Consider the following 16,212-nt stretch of genomic DNA (forward strand, 5'->3'; position numbering starts at 1 on the left):
TAAAAACATATTTTGGATACACTTGTTTCAAGACCCTATTGGTTCATTTCAAATTGTCTTCCTATTTGATAACAATAATAATAATAATAGACATATTTTGAGGGATGACTATGGGCCAGATGATGTTCTAAGGTAGTGCTTTATACCTATTAATTCAGTTACTCTTCAGGACAACTCCACAGGGCTAGACCCCATTATCATTTCCACTTTACATGTGGGGAAACAGAGGCACGGAGAACTGAAGTCCAAGGTCATACAAATAGACAGTGGCAAACACAGGTGCTGATTTCCAGAGCTTACAGTTGAAACCACTGCAGTGTATGCTTTTCAACAATGGCTCCTGATGTTTTCCAGAGACCTGTGAGCCATTCTTTGACCTAGCTGCCTCACACGGTAGACCCTCAGATTTTTGAAGACAAATGGAAATTTAAAACATACAAACAACCTAGTCTTTATGTAATAAAATGAATCCCTTCTACCCATTACTTGGTGCTATAGGCTGCTTTTTTGTGTCCCTCCCCAAATTTATATGTTGAAACCTAACTCCCAAAGTTAGGAGGTGGGGCCTTGGGGAGGTGATTAGGTCACAAGGTTAGTCCCCTCATGAATGGGATTAGTGCCCTTATAAAGGAGGCCTGAGGGAACTCCCTTTCTCCTTCTACATATAAATTTACAATGAGAAATTTGCTGTGAATGAGGAAGTGGTACCCCACCAGATATTGAATCTGCAGGTACCCTGGTCTTGGACTTCCCAGCCTCCAGAACTGTAAGAACTAAATATTTGTTGTTTATAAGCCATCCAGTTTGCGGTATTTTGTTACAGTAGCCTGAATGGACTAAGACATTTGGCTTCAACAAGGATCAATTTGCGGCCAATGTTATTATATCTATGAGCCATCTACTTCCCCCAGACCTCCCCTACCACCCAATATATCCATAAATATTTCCCCTTGTATCTCCAAATGGGAAGGACTTTTAAATATAACCAAAATTCCATTTAACAATTAAATAGTTCAAATCCCTCAATTACCTTATATATTAGATATATGATATCATATATATTAATCTTATATAAATTATATATATTATGTATATAAATCTATAAATATAAATCAGGGCTTAAATTAGGTCTTCACTTTGCTGCTGGTTGATGTGTTTTAAGGCACTTCCCATCTAGAGGTTTCACCTCTACCTTCTTTTTCCCTCCTGCAATTTATTTGTCGGAGAGACTAAGTTATTTGTCTAATGGTGTTTCCCATATTCTGAATTTTGATGACTACACCCTTGTGGTGAGGTTTAACATGCTCCTTTATCAATTGTATTTCTTGTGAGTGAGAGTGGGAAAGGGGAAAGAAAAGTGGAAGATGAGGTCAGAGATGTAATCAGGAAGACAGATCATGTAGGACTTTGTAGGGCACAGGAAAGACCCAGGCTTTCTATCAGTCAATTTCTAGTCCATAGAACAGAAACCACATCAGTGATTTTAACAGAAAGTATGCTCTAAGACGTTGACTAAGTAGGCAATAGAGTACTGAAAAGGCAAAAGAAAACAAGAAATAGTACAGAGATTAAAACCAAAGGAAGCAGCTACCATCCACAGGGCTGGGAAAATGAGGGGAAGTGGTGGGGGAATTAGAATCTAGGAACTTAAAGAAGAATTCTCAGACCATTGAGAAGGGAGGTCATCTGATGCTGGTATTGAAGCACCAGCATTCATCAAAGCAACAGCAGCACGCATTGAAGGGGTGCCACAAGACTGTTCTATGAGTGTAGAAAAGCACGCAAAATTGCAAACAGGAACCAACTTCCCTGGCAGAATAAAGAAACTGGGGGTGATGCTGACAGAGACAGAAATCAAAATAAGAAGGAGCAAGCTTCTTCTTCATGCCTTCTTGTCTCCTTTGAGAACCTCCAATTGGCAGGGATCCACCTGACAAAGAAAAATGTGGTTTGCAGAGTTCCAGCCTCAGTATCTCTTTATAAACATATATTTTTACATTTTTATAGAGAAAAGCCATTTTTTTGGCACACAGTTCAATGGGTTTTGACAGTACATTTGAGTCATGTAATCACCATCACAATAAAGGCACAAGACAGTTTCATCACTCCTCAGAAGTCCCCCATTTCTCCTTGGCAGTCAGTTGCCCCCTCAGTCTTTAAACCCTGATAACAACTGTATAGTTTTTAAAAATATTTATCTTTTAAAATTGATATATAATTAACATATGACATTGTATTAGTTTTAGGTGTCCAATGTAATGATTTGATATATGCATATATTGTGAAATGATCACAACAGTAAGTTCATCCATCACTACACACAGTTACAATGTTTTTTCTTGTGATGAGAACTTTAAGATTTACTCTCTTAGCAACTTTCAGATAGATAATAGAGTAGTGTTAACTATAGTCACCATGCTGTGCATTACATCCCCAGGACTTCTTTATCTTATAACTGGAAGTTTGTACTTCTTGACTGCCTTTACCCATTTGCAGCTCCCTACCCTCACCTCTGGCAACCACAAATCTGTTCTCTGTTTCTATGAGTTCGTTTTTTTTTTTTTCATACATAAGTGATATCATACAGTATTTGTCTTTCTCTGTCTGACTTATTTCACTTAGCATAATGCCCTCAAGGTCCATCCATGTTGTAAGAAATAGCAGGATTTCCATTTTTTAACAGTGAATAACATTCCATTATATATAAAACTCTCTATATACACCAATGTCTATATATCCATATCTATATCTACCCATATATCACATTTTCTTTATCTAGTCATCCGTCAATGCACACTTAGGTTGTTTCCATGTGCTGCTATGAACATGAGGGTGCAGATATCTTTCCAAGACAATGATTTCGTTTCCTTCAGATAAATACCCAGGAATGGAATTGCTAGATCATATAGTAGTTTTATTTTAATTTTTTGAGGAAACTCCACACTATTTTCCATAGTGGCTGCACCAATTTACATTCCCACCAACAGTGCACAAGTGTTGCCTTTTTTCCACATCCTTGCTGATGTTTGTTATTTCTTGTCTTTTTCATAATAGCCATTCTAACAGGTGTGAGGTGATATGTCATCGTGGTTTTGATTTACATTTCCCTGATGATTAGTGATGTTGAACACCTTTTCATGTACCTGTTGGCCATTTGTATGTCTTCTTTGGAAAACATCTAATCAAATTCTTCTGCCTTTTCCAGAATGTCATATACATGGAATCAATATGTAACTTTGTCTGAATTTTCTTTTACTTAACCTAATGCATTTGAGATTTATCCATATTGTTGCATGTATATAGTTTGTTTCTTTTTATTGTTGAGCAATATTACATTGCAGGGATGTACTACAGTTTGTTAATCCATTTATCCATCGAAGGACTCCTGGGTTGTTTCCAGTTTTTGGCATTTATGAATAGAGCTGCTATAAATTTTGTGTATAGATTTTTGTGTGAAGATAAGTGTAGTGGGCCAAACTGGGGCCCCCAAGAAGATATGCCCATGTCTTCAACCCTGGAAACTGTGAATGTTACCTTATCTGGAAAAAGGATCTTTGCTGATGTAATTAAATTAGGATCTTAAAATGAGCTCATCCTGGATTATCCAAGTCAGTCTTAAATCCAATGATGTGTTCTTATAAGAGATACACAAAGAAGAAGATACACAGAAGAGAAGATGATGTGAATACAGAGGTAGGGAGAGTCATAAACCGAGGAAGCCAAATCAGCCAGCAGCTCTCAGAAGCTAGAAGAGGCATGGAGTGGATTCTCCTGCAGGGTCTCTGGAGGGAGTGCAGCTCTCTGTCACCTAGATTTTGGAATGAGAGAATAAATTTCTGTTGTTTGAAGCCACTGAGTTTGTGGTAATTTGTTATGGCATCCCTGGGAAACTAATACAATACATTCCATTTCTTTTGGGTAAATACCTTGGAGTGGGATTGGTGAGTCGTTTGGCAAGTGTCTATATTTTTTTCCTTAAGAAGTCTTTTATTTTTACAGTTACCTTCTAATCTTTGTCCATATACATTTACATTCTTGATAATTACTACCAAATAGTTTACACATGGTATTGTGTATTTTGCTTGTTACTGCATTCAGTATGATAAACATAATTGTATTGCTTAAGTAAAGTAAGAAAAACTAATTTCAGAAACTTTGAAAAACCAATATATGAAAAAAGATTTCAATAAGCTTAATTCAACCACTGTGATTTGTTTTTATTGTCTTCCTTTTATATGCATATTTTACATAGTTCTAAACTATATATTATGTTATATTTTTAAATAAAAACTTTTTTAAAGAGCAGTTTTAGGTTTGCAAAAAGTTGAGAGGAAGGGACAGAGATTTTCCTATACCCTCTGCCCTCACACATGCACAGCTTCCCCCATTATCAACATCATTCACCAGAACAATATATATATATTTTTTTTTTTTTTTTTTTTTTAAACCAAGGATGAACCTACACTGACACATGACAATCACCCAAAGTCCATAATATACCTTAGAGTTCACTCTTGGTATTGCACATTCTATGGATTTGGGCAAAAGTATAATGATATATATCCATCATTATAATAGCATGTGGAGTATTTCACTGCTCTAAAAATCTTTTGTGCTCTGCCTGTTCAATACTCCCCATGACTCCCCTGGCAAACACTGGTTTCGCCTTTACCAGAGTGTCACATAGTTGGAATCATACAATACGCGGCCTTTTGAGATTGGCTTCTTTCCCTTTGTAACATGCACTTACGTTTCCTCCATGTCTTTTCATGGCTTGGTAGCTCATTTCTTTTTAGCACTGAATGGTATTCCATTGTCTGAATGTACCACAGTTTATCCATTCATCTACTGAAGGACATGTTGTTTGCTTCCAAGTTTTGGCAATTATAAATCAAGCGTCTATAAATATCTGTGTGCAGGTTTTTATGTGGACATATGTTTTCAACTAGTTTGGGTAAATACCAAGGACCGCGACTGCTGGATCATATGCAAAGTGTATGTTTAGTTTTGTAAGAAACTACTAGACAGGCTTCCAAAGTGGCTGGTAGCATTTGCATTCCCACCAGCAATGATGAGTGTTTTGTTACTTCACATTCTCGCCAGTATTTGGTGTTGTCAGTGTTCTGGATTTTGTCCATTCTAATAGGTGTGTAGTGGTGTCTCATTGCTGTTTTAATTTACATTTTCCTGATGACATATGACTTGGATCATCTTTTCATATGCTTATTTGTCATCTGTATATCTTCTTTGGTGAGGTTTCTGTTAGGGTCTTTGGCCCATTTTCAAAGTTTTAAGAGTTCTTTGTATATTTTGGAGAATAGGCCTTTATCAGATGTGCCTTTTCCAAATATCATCTCCCAGTCTGTGGCTTGTCTTCTAATTCTCTTGACACTGTTTTTTGCAGAGCAAAGGTTTCAATTTAATGAAGTCTAACTTAATCAATTACTTCTTTCATGGATCATGTCTTTGGTGTTGTATCTAAAACAACATCACCTTACCCAAGGTCATGTAGGTTTTCTCCTATATAATCTTCTAGGAGTTTTATAGTTTTGCATGTTACATTTTGGCCTATGATCCATTTTGAGCTAATTTTTGTGAAAGGTCTGTGTCTAGAATAATTTTTTAGCATGTGGATGTCCAGTTGTTCCAGCACCATTTGTTGAAGAAACTATCTTTACTCCATTGTATTGCCTTTTGTCAAAGATCAGTTGACTGTTTTTGTGGGGTTCTATTTCTGGGCTCTCTATTCTGTTCCATTGATCTATTCGTCTATTCTTTCAACAATACCTCACTATCTTGATTACTATAGATTTATAGTAAGTCTTGAAATTGAGTAGTGTCAGTCCTCCAATTTTGTTCTTCTCCTTCAAGATTGTTGGCTGTTTTGAGTCTTTTGCCTCTCCATATGAACTTTAGAATCAGTTTGTCAACATCCATAAAATATCTTGCTAGGATTTTGATTGGGATTGCACTGAATCTATAGATAAATTTGGGAAGAACTGGCATATTAATAATATTGAGTCACGAATATGGAACATCTCTCCATTTATTTAGCTCTTCTTTATCTCTGATAATTTTCCTATCTTTGAAGTCTGCTCTGTCTGAAATTAATATATCTAGCCCTGCTTTCTTTTGATTAGTGTTAGCATTTACTTTTAAAATTGTAGTATAACTGATATACAAAATTATTAGTTTCAGGTGTACAACATAATGATTTGATATTTGTATATAATAGAAAATGATTACTTACTTCTAGTTAACCTGTCACCATACATAGTCACAGAATTTTTTTCTTGTAATGAGGGATTTAAACATCTACTCTCTTAACAACTTTCAAATATGCAATACAGTACTATTAATTATAGTTGCCATGCTATACATTACAACCATTTGTTTCTTTTAATTTGTATGCATCTTTATATTTAAAGTGGGTTGCTTATAGACAACATATAGTTGGGTTTTGTTCTTGTTCCACTCTGACAATCCATGTTTTTTAACTGGTACTTTTAGACTTGACATCAAAGTGATTATTAATATAGCTGGATTAATATCTACCATATTCATTATGGCTAGTATATATTTAACTTTATAAGAAACTGCCAAAATATTTCCTGAAGTGGCTGTACCATTTTGCATTTCCACCAGGCACGTATGAGTGTTCTAGTAACTCCACTAATGTGTATATAGTAGTATATAATTGTGGTTTTAATTTAAATTTCCCTAATGACTAGTGACATTGAGCATCTTTTCCTGTGCTTATTTTCTATTGTTTTTCCCTTTTGTTGAAGTGTTTGTCTAAATCTTTTGCTCATTTTGCAGTGGATTGCTTGTTTTATTATTGTTGAATTTTGAGTTTTTTACATACTGTGGATGCAAAATTATTATCAGAGATGTAATATCTGATAATGTTTTCCCCAATCTGTGGATTGCATTTTCATTTTCTTAGCAAAAGTTTTAAATTTTGCTCAAGTCTAATTTATCATTTTTTAAATGGGTTGTGCTTTGGTGTCGTGTCTTGTCTAAGAACTCTTTGCCCAACCGCAGATCACAAGGTCACAGTGGCTTTGTCCTATACTTTTTCCTAAAAGATTTTTAGTTTTATGTTTTACATTTAGGTCTAGGATCCATTTTGAGTTAATTTCTGTATAAGGTGAGAGGTGTAGGTCGAGACTAATTTCTTTGCCTATAGATGCCCAATTGTTCCAGTTGTTGAAAAGACTATTACTTAACCATTTAATTGTCTTTGCACCTTGGTTGAAAATCAATTGATAATATTTGTGCATGTGATTTCTGGACTCCCAATTCTGTCTCATTGATCAATGTAGTTATTCTTTTGCCAATACCACACTGTCTTTTTTTTAAATTAATTTTTATTGGAGTATAGTTGATTTACAATATTGTGTTAGCTTCTGCTGTACAGCAAAGTGAATCAGTTATACATATACATATATCCACTCTTTCTTAGATTCTATTCCCAGATAGGTCATTACAGAGTATGGAGTAGGGTTCCCTGTGCTCTACAGTAGGTTCTTATTAGTTATCTATTTTATACATATTTGTGCGTATGTGTTAATCCCAATCTCCCAATTTATCCCTCTCTCCCTTTCCCCCTTGAATACCACATTGTCTTGATATACTTAGACACACTGTGGTGTTAAAGTAAGCATGGTAATCAGGTAGTGTGGGTCTTACAAAATTGCTTATTTGTATGTTTATTTAAGTATCTACATGTCCATTGGTCCACTCCAACTCAACTCTTATGTAGTTGTATAGAAATAGCGTTTAATGGAGATGCAGGTGCTTTTTAACATGATGTGGGGTGAGGATGTCAAAAATAAAAGTAGAGGGGCTGGCAGCATCTTAAAATACCCAGTCTCCCACCAGTCCCTCCCTCTGGGTGCAAAGCAGCCCCTTCTCCACCAGAGGGCGCACCAAGAAGGCGCTTAAACTAGCTCTGCCAGGATCCCCTCTTCCCAGTCTGGTCCCAAGCTGGTCTCCCAGATTCACCTCTCCCTGCTCTCATAGCCTTGGCTTTCTGGCCCCTATATTTGGAATAATGACGCCTCCCTCGCAGGTGTGAGGCAACGTCCTACCAAAGGTACTCAGGATTCCAGGGGCAGATGGTAGTCCTTAGGGAGGAGGGAGGCTGAAGCTTCCTCTTGTCTGAGGAACCTTGCGAAAAGAGCAGCCATAGTGAGACCCATTTTGTTGCCTTCTTGACTTCCCTCAAAGGACAAAGACTGGGGCAGAGATGGAAGAGTGGCGGGAGTGGGAGGGGCATTAAGGGAATGAACAGAGATCTCTGCATTTTGACACAGGACTGCTCCTGTGGGGGATGAGTGAAGACAAAATAAGGGAGGTTTTTATGGAGGGCTGGGTCTTGGACTCAATGACGAAAGGCTGGTAGGGTTTGTTTTTTAATTAAAAATTAAATAACTTTTTCCTAATTATAAAATTAAAATACTCAATATGGAAAATTTAGCAACTACAGGAAAGACAACAACAACAACAAAAGGTGGGGGGAACAGTATGTTTCTTAGATATCTCATCATCCAGAGAAATCCACTGTTAGTAGGTTGGTGCGTGTTATTTTTTTTTTATATCTTATGTGCATATTTATAAAATTGTATCACACTAAACTTCTTTGAAACCTGCCTTTTTCAGGGTCCGTCTTTCCATGCCACTCCATGTTCTTCTATTGTATCATTTTTCATGTCCATTTCACATTCCATTGAATAAATGTGCCAGAGTTTATTTAATCAATCCCTTATATACATGTAAATTATTTCCAGATTTTTATTCTTGTAAAAATGCTGTAACAATCAACTTTGGAGCTAAATTTCATAAAATATTCACATTTATTTCCTTAGGGGAAATGTGCATGAGCACAATCTAGGATCACGTTAATCTAATTTTAATCTAATGCGATACCATTTTTTATCCTTTCTAGCAGTGGGATTGTAGAGTCAGAGAGTAAATGCATATGTAATTTTGCTAAGTATAGGTAATCTACCATTTTTCATCCCCCCCAGCCATGTGTAAGAGTTCTTCTTTCTCCCAGCCTTACCAACTGGCTATGTTATCAAATTTCTGGATGACCAGACACAGGGGGACACAGAGCAACATAAACAACAGAAAACAGAAACAGACCCAGAGGCTCACACGTAGGAGGAACAAATGGGAAGAGAAATGCCAGCTCAATATGGGGAGACACTTTCTGGCATTGGGAGCTGTCTAATGATAGCAGGGGCTTCTTGGGAGGTGATGGGCTCCCTGTCACTGCAAGTGTTCAAGGAGAGACCAGATGGCCATTCAGCAGAATGTGGTACCGGAGGCTTCAGCAACTTAGCGTCTGGATCAAGGACCTTTAACAGCTGGAGAAAATCACACAACCATATTGATTGATTGCCTCAGTTTAAATCCATGAGCCTTAATTAAGCCTTTATTGCTGCCAGGAAATTGTATGTCCTTAGTCCATTCACTCTCCCATTTACTTCTAGATCATTACTCACACCTTCTCCTTGAAACCTCGACACTTCCTCCACCGTCCTTATTCTCAGCCCCTGACTGTGCTTCTTACTTTACTGATAAAATGACATCAATCAGAAGAGAGCCTCCCCAGACTCCACCAGAACACCTGTACACTACTGGTATCTGCTCCGAGGTCCTCGTCTCCCGCTAGTCTCCATAGGTGAACTTTCCATGCTCCAAGCTAGAGCCATTTCTTCCATTTATGCACTGGGCCCCATCCCCTTTTCACTACTAGGGCATTGCTCCAACGCTTCTCTACTATCCCCACCCTCATCTCCTCCTACTCCCCCTCCCTTCTTTGCACCGCTCCACTTCACTAGTCTCCTTCCTTTTGCTCCAAAACACCAGGCACACTCTTGCCTTAGAGCCTTTGCTTTGACTGTTTCCTTTCTTTGGAAAGCTCTTCTCACAGATAACCATCTGCATAACACATAACTCCTTTACCTCTATTTACATGGACTGAATTAAAAGACCAGTCTAACTATAGGCTCTTTTCAAGAGGTATCTAAAACATAAGAATACAGAAAGGGCCAAAGTAAAAGAATGAACAATTTTCCATGCAAACAGTAGCCAAAATAATGGTAGTGTAGCTATATTAATTTTGAATAAAACTGACTTTAAGGCAAAAAGCATCATTGAGATAATGAAGGCCACCTTATAATTGCAAAATTTAAAAATTTCCAACAGTATGTAATAATTCTAAATGTATATGCACCTAATAACAGCCCCAAAGTAGTATAAAGCCTAAATCCACAATTCTGGTGGGACATTTTAACACACCTCTCTTATTAATTATCTCCTAGCATGAGATGGTCTATTTATATCTCTTTATGCATTATTAGACTGTGAGCATCCCAAGGTCAGAGATTGCCTTGATCATTTATATTCTGAGCGATGTGCACAGGACTGGCCTTTATTCATTTTTTACTGGACTAAACTTCCTTCAGCATTGGTGAGGTCACTATCTTCTGAAGTAGCACATTCTTTCTTTGGGAATGCTCTCACTCTTAGAAGGGTCTTAGTCTTCTGGATTAAAACCTGTCCTCCCCACTCTCCCAGCTTTCCTAATATGGCTTAGGCATGTATGGGTTTTGGAGGATTTCCCTCCAGGAACAGGTATGTCTGAGACCAGATCTTTTAAACCATAGGTGGGTATTAATTGCAAGGAATTTAAAATAGATCAATTTTTTCTTTCCTACAGTCCTGGCTAGGCATGGTTTCTATTAGAAGAATCCTTTCTGAGCAATTACCCATCCATCCTCAATAATGTATCTGGGAGTTGGCATTAAGGCTTTTCAGTTATTCAAATTGTCAGAATTTTTATCTCCTGGTGAAACTTTTCTGGAAGCTCTCATGGCAGCTGTTGCATGTGCTCAGGGGCAAAGCTAAAGCTCTTGCCTTTGTCTTTGGCAGGCCCTTAGGCAAGGGCTGTAAATCTGAGCCCATCAAGACCATTATAACAATTCACTGACCTTCTTGAGAGTTGTAGCGCTTTTACAGAGATTTAAATGCGTGGGAGGCTGTGGGGATTGAAAGAGTTTGTAGTCTTGGCTTTTCTCTGGGTTCCAGTTACTATCCATTTGTACTGTACACCCTCCCCCATAGCTTCTCCATCCTTCTCTGCTCTGCTCTGTGTCCAGAGGAGCTGGTCCTCAGATCGCAGCCCCTGGGTTATCTGGTTGGGTTTTGCCAATGGAGGTACTGGCTGGAGGTCAAAGGGAGGAGCAGAGAGAGGTTAGAGAATTTCTTTCCCGCTTTGGTGCCATGGTTCTGAGACGACCTCTTCCATGGTTGCACCAGAGCTCCCGTAAGCCATTTCCCCCCTCGCCCCTAGACTTAGAGGTGGTGGCATCTTCCCACAGTTGTCGGTACCTGGGTGCCTCAAACCAGTTGTTATTCTCTTATCCCTGACCATAAATAGCCTTTCAGGTCTCCAAGTCCCACCTAAGTGGACTTCTTTTCCTGCTGGGACCTGACTGGGAAACAAAAATATACAGAATATGCATTCTGCCTGGAAGATGGCTCCTTTCTTTACTTTATAGGCTCAGAGTCCTTGTCAGATACACCTGAGAGCACTCTTGCACTAGGTCTCAGGTGACTCTCTGTGACTCAGAAAAGGAAAGACACTTCCTTAGGGTCACAGAGGTAAGAGAGAAGCCTCTGATTCTTATCCCCTGTGCTGTGCCCTTCCCACTAACAGCTGGGCTTCTCTCGGTGCTGCCTTCACCAAGGAGACATGGGGAGGGGGGATACATTAGGACTTTTAGAATTGTAAGCAAAAGAAAAAACAACTCAAGCCAGTTTAAGAGAAATAAGAAAAATGTTGTTAGAGTGTAGGGGTGTCTTGTGAAACCTGCAGGACAGGGAAGCTGTTGGGCCTCACGAACCAGGGGTGCAAACACCCTTCGTAGGGAAGATTCTTGGAAACCCAAGTCCTTTTCCTTTCAGTGGCTGGGTTTTCTGTCTGGCTCCCTTTATCTTCTTGGCATCTGGTTCCTGGATGGTCTTGGCCACTTCTGTGCTCTGCCACATGGGACAGCTACTTCCACCACCGTGCTCAGACCATTCCACAGAAGTTTGCTGAATATCTACTATGTGCCTGGCACTGCACTGGTAGGTAGGGCCTCCGTTCTTGTGGAGTGGGGCACTGGGGAGACAGAAAATAAACAAATAAACAAATAAATAAACAAGGAAATTTCAGAGAGTGATAAGTGGTATTAACAGGGGAGGGCTCTTTTAATTTGGGTGGTCAGGGAAGAGCCCTCTTAGGAAGATGATGTGACCTGAGATCCTGGTGGAGAGAAGAATCAGGTAGAATTTTGTGAGCCAGAGAAAGGGTCTAGAACTTTTATTCTAAGTGCAATAATAAGAAGCTGTTGGGCTTCCCTGGTGGCACAGTTGTTAAGAATCCTCCTGCCATGTACATATATGCACTACTAAATGTAAAACTGCCATGTACATATATGCACCACTAAATGTAAAAGTGGGAAGCAGCTGCATAGCACAGGGAGACCAGCTCAGTGCTTTGTGATCACCTAGAGGGGTGGGATAGGGAGGGTGGGAGGGAGGGAGACGCAAGAGGGAAGAGGTATGGGTATATATGTATATGTAGAGCTGATTCACTTTGTTATAAAGCAGAAACTAACACCATTGTAAAGCAATTATACTCCAATAAAGATGTTAAAAAAAAAAAGAATCCGCCTGCCAATTCAGGGGACACAGGTTCGAGCCCTGGTCCGGGAAGATCCTACATGCCGCGGAGCAACTAAGCCCGTGCGCCACAACTACTGAGCCTGCGCTCTAGACCCCACGAGCCACGACTACTGAAGCCTGTGTGCCTAGAGCCTGCAACAAGAGAAGCCACCACAATGAGAAGCCTGCGCACAGCACGAAGAGTAGCCCCTGCTCACCGCAATTAGAAAAAGCCCGTGCACAGCAATGAAGACCCAGTGCAGCCAAAAATAAATTAAAAAAAAAAAAAAAAAAAGCGGTTGAAGAGTTTTAGGTTGGAGGAGGATATGATCTCATTCACATTGCTAAAGGATGACTCTGGCAACTTTGTGGTTAAGGGGTTTTAGATGGTCAGGGTTTCAACATGGAGGTAGAGCAGACAGGACAGACTGGTTGGATGTTGGGGCCAGGGGGCTGGTGAGGTAAGAGGAATAAAAATTGACTCAGGTCTTTGTTTTGATCAGCTGGGAAGAGGCGGTACAGTTTAATGACATGCCTTGATTTCAACCCACAGGCAGCTCCAGAGCCCCCCATTCTGCAGGTGGGGAAAGGTCCTTCTTCACCAGCTCACAGCTTCCGCAGTGACTCCCAGTGCTCACCCCGGCCACCTCGGTCCACGGGCCCCATTGTGTTCAGGAATCGGGGCCATGTTCTGCCGGGGCTGGGAGGGAAGTCCTTCAGGGCAGCCCCACGCGGTGTGAGCTGGCGTCCCAGCTGTTTCCCCTCTCACGATAGATGGTAAGCTCCCTGCAATCCCTGCCTTGGAACACCTCTCAGACGTGGGGTCAGCCCGTGTCCCCAGACTCAGATCTGGAGTCACTAAGTCTGCCTTGTGTGATTGCTCTCACTGGCTCCTTGTAAAATGTGTGTTTTTCAACTCTAGTCTGGCTACGATTGTCATTCCTAATCTGCTCCTTCTCCTACTTCCCAGGGGAGCTGGGCTGTTCCTTCTTTGACTCCTCAAGCCCCTACCCCCATTTCTGCCCCTTTATTTGCCACAACTCACCTGGCCTCCCACTGTAGAAAAGGCCCCTGCCCTGCCCCTCCCCCAGCCTATCAGAGCTAGCACCTGGCCTTCCCTCTCAGCGGCAGGTGCACCTCTGCACTTGTGTTCTTGCACTGCACCCTGGGAAACTCGTGGACCTACGCTCAGACGGACCTGGGTCTGAAGCTTTGATCTTCCACTCACTGGTTGTGTGATCTCAGGAGAGCTACTTAACCTCTCTTGCCCTCGGTTCCTCACCTCTAAAGAGGGGATAGTAATAACTACGTCACTGGATCGTGGTGAGACACAAACAAGGTAAATCATGGAAAGTGCTTACTACAGCAGGTCTGTATACGGGAAGAAGTCAGTGACTGACTTCTTATGTAATAATAGTAGTTTTTTTTTAAAATTTATTTATGGCTGCGTTGGGTCTTCGTTGCTGCGTGCGGGCTTTCTCTAGTCGCCGTGAGCAGGGACTACTCTTGGTTGTGGTGCGCGGACTTCTCATTACGGTGGCTTCTCTTGTTGCGGAGCACGGGCTGCAGGTGCGCGGGCTTCAGTGGTTGTGGTGCATGGGCTTGGTTGCTCCGCGGCATGTGGGATCTTCCCGGACCAGGGCTCGAACCCATGTCCCCTACATTGGCAGGTGGATTCTTAACCACTGCGCCACCAGGGAAGCCCATAGTAGTTTTATTATTATTATTTTGCTCCTTTTCCCAAGACCTCACTTCTCCAGTTACCCTCGAAGCTCATCTTTCTCCCTGAACCCACGGAGCACAGGAAGCAGAGGAAACAGTAGATTCATGCTGGAGAAGCCAAAGTGGTTTCTAGAGCCAGGCCCTCAGCAGGCTTCCTTCCAGAAGGACATCTGAAGCTGTCCCCCAGCTGTCCAGAGCAATCCTCTGAGATCCAAAGGGCCAAGGAATGTCCACTAAGTCACTCCCTTAATTAGGCACCAAAACAGTGACAGAAGTAGCATTTTTCTGCCGTGTCTCTGCTGAGGCTGTCCTGCTGTTGTTGGAAGGGGTTACCCCTTAGACTTTGGAAAGAGGGCCTCTGTCTTAGCTTGGGATGCAGGGCCACAGCTCGGATGCCTGAGATTGCCCAGGAGTGTGGGGACAAGGATGCTAGCCAGGAGGGAGTGTGGCTGGCCACACAGTTGGCACCCTGATCGCTTTTCCTCCCTGGGCTCAACAGCCTTCAATTCATTGTTAGGGAGGCAGAAGCTACAGCCCCTCCTGCTAAGATGGTGGTCCTCAGAGTGTAACGGGTATACTAATCACCTGGAAGGCTTGTTAAAACACAGCTTGCTGGACCCTAGCCCCAGAGCTTCTGATTCAGTAGTTGTTGAAGGAGGTCTGAGACTTTACCTTTCCTACACGATGCCAGGAATTGCTGATGCTGTTGGTCTAGGACCACTCTTGGAAAACCACCACCCTGGAGAATTGCATATTTACACACTCTCCTTTTGCATCCTGTCTGAGGGTGGGAAATAGGGGAAAGACAAAGGGGCAGGAATCTCGGGTTCTTATTTTCACTAACTTACTCTGTGGCTATGTTTCTCAAGATGGTTTTGCTTGTAAGTAATGGGAAATATCTTGTTACTTTAAGTAAGGGAATTTGTTGGGAGGAAATTCAACTCTTCTCTGAATTTAATGAAGAGTTGAGCAGTGAAGGCTTGGGATGGGCAGGGTAGTCCTGGGGCCATCAGCAGCTGGAGTTCATGTGCTGAGGGCACTGCTGGCCAGGGCACTCCAGTCAGGTGATCTGGCCACTAATAACCTCTAGTCCAACTTATTAAAATTCTAAATGCTGATGAAAGTCAATCTGATTGGCTCACAAGGGGCGAGACCTTCCTGCCGTGCGTCTCTTAGCCAATGAGCCACAGCTGGTGTGTGGTGGAGAGGCTGCAGGAGAGGGCCAAGAAAAATGCAGGGCTGCCTGCCTGCCCCTGCTGTCCTGAACTGAGCAGCAGTGATCCCACAGGGGGCCTACTACGGTGACCTCGACCAAGATTCTTTCCCTCACTGGGCCTTAGTTTCCCTGTCAAATGACGGGTTTGAGTTAGAACCTAATTGCTAGATCAATTTTTTCTCAAAAAGCCCTGCATCATAATTGCTTGGGATGCTTGAATATAGAGACGCACATGCCCCACAGTGGGCTGGGAAGTTGTCCACAACAGGCTTTCCAAAGCAAACCAAAGTGAAACAAAACAAAATGCCCTGATTTGTAGTATTTGCCCAATTTCTGTGGTGTAAATAAATACTTCCATTATGGCCAATTTCAAATTACCAGCATGAAGTCACTGAACATGGATTGGGAAGAGAGAGATACCCAGGCTTCAGCTCACCACCAACCCACTGAATCAGAACCTCTGAGGGAGGCCTGGGAACCTGCATTTCACTCCCCTCCCCCGCCCAGTGATTCTGGTGGGTAATAAAATTTCAGAATCCCTGCTCCCAGGG

Source organism: Balaenoptera ricei, chromosome 8, assembly GCF_028023285.1.
Source record: "Balaenoptera ricei isolate mBalRic1 chromosome 8, mBalRic1.hap2, whole genome shotgun sequence".
NCBI lineage: Eukaryota > Metazoa > Chordata > Mammalia > Artiodactyla > Balaenopteridae > Balaenoptera > Balaenoptera ricei.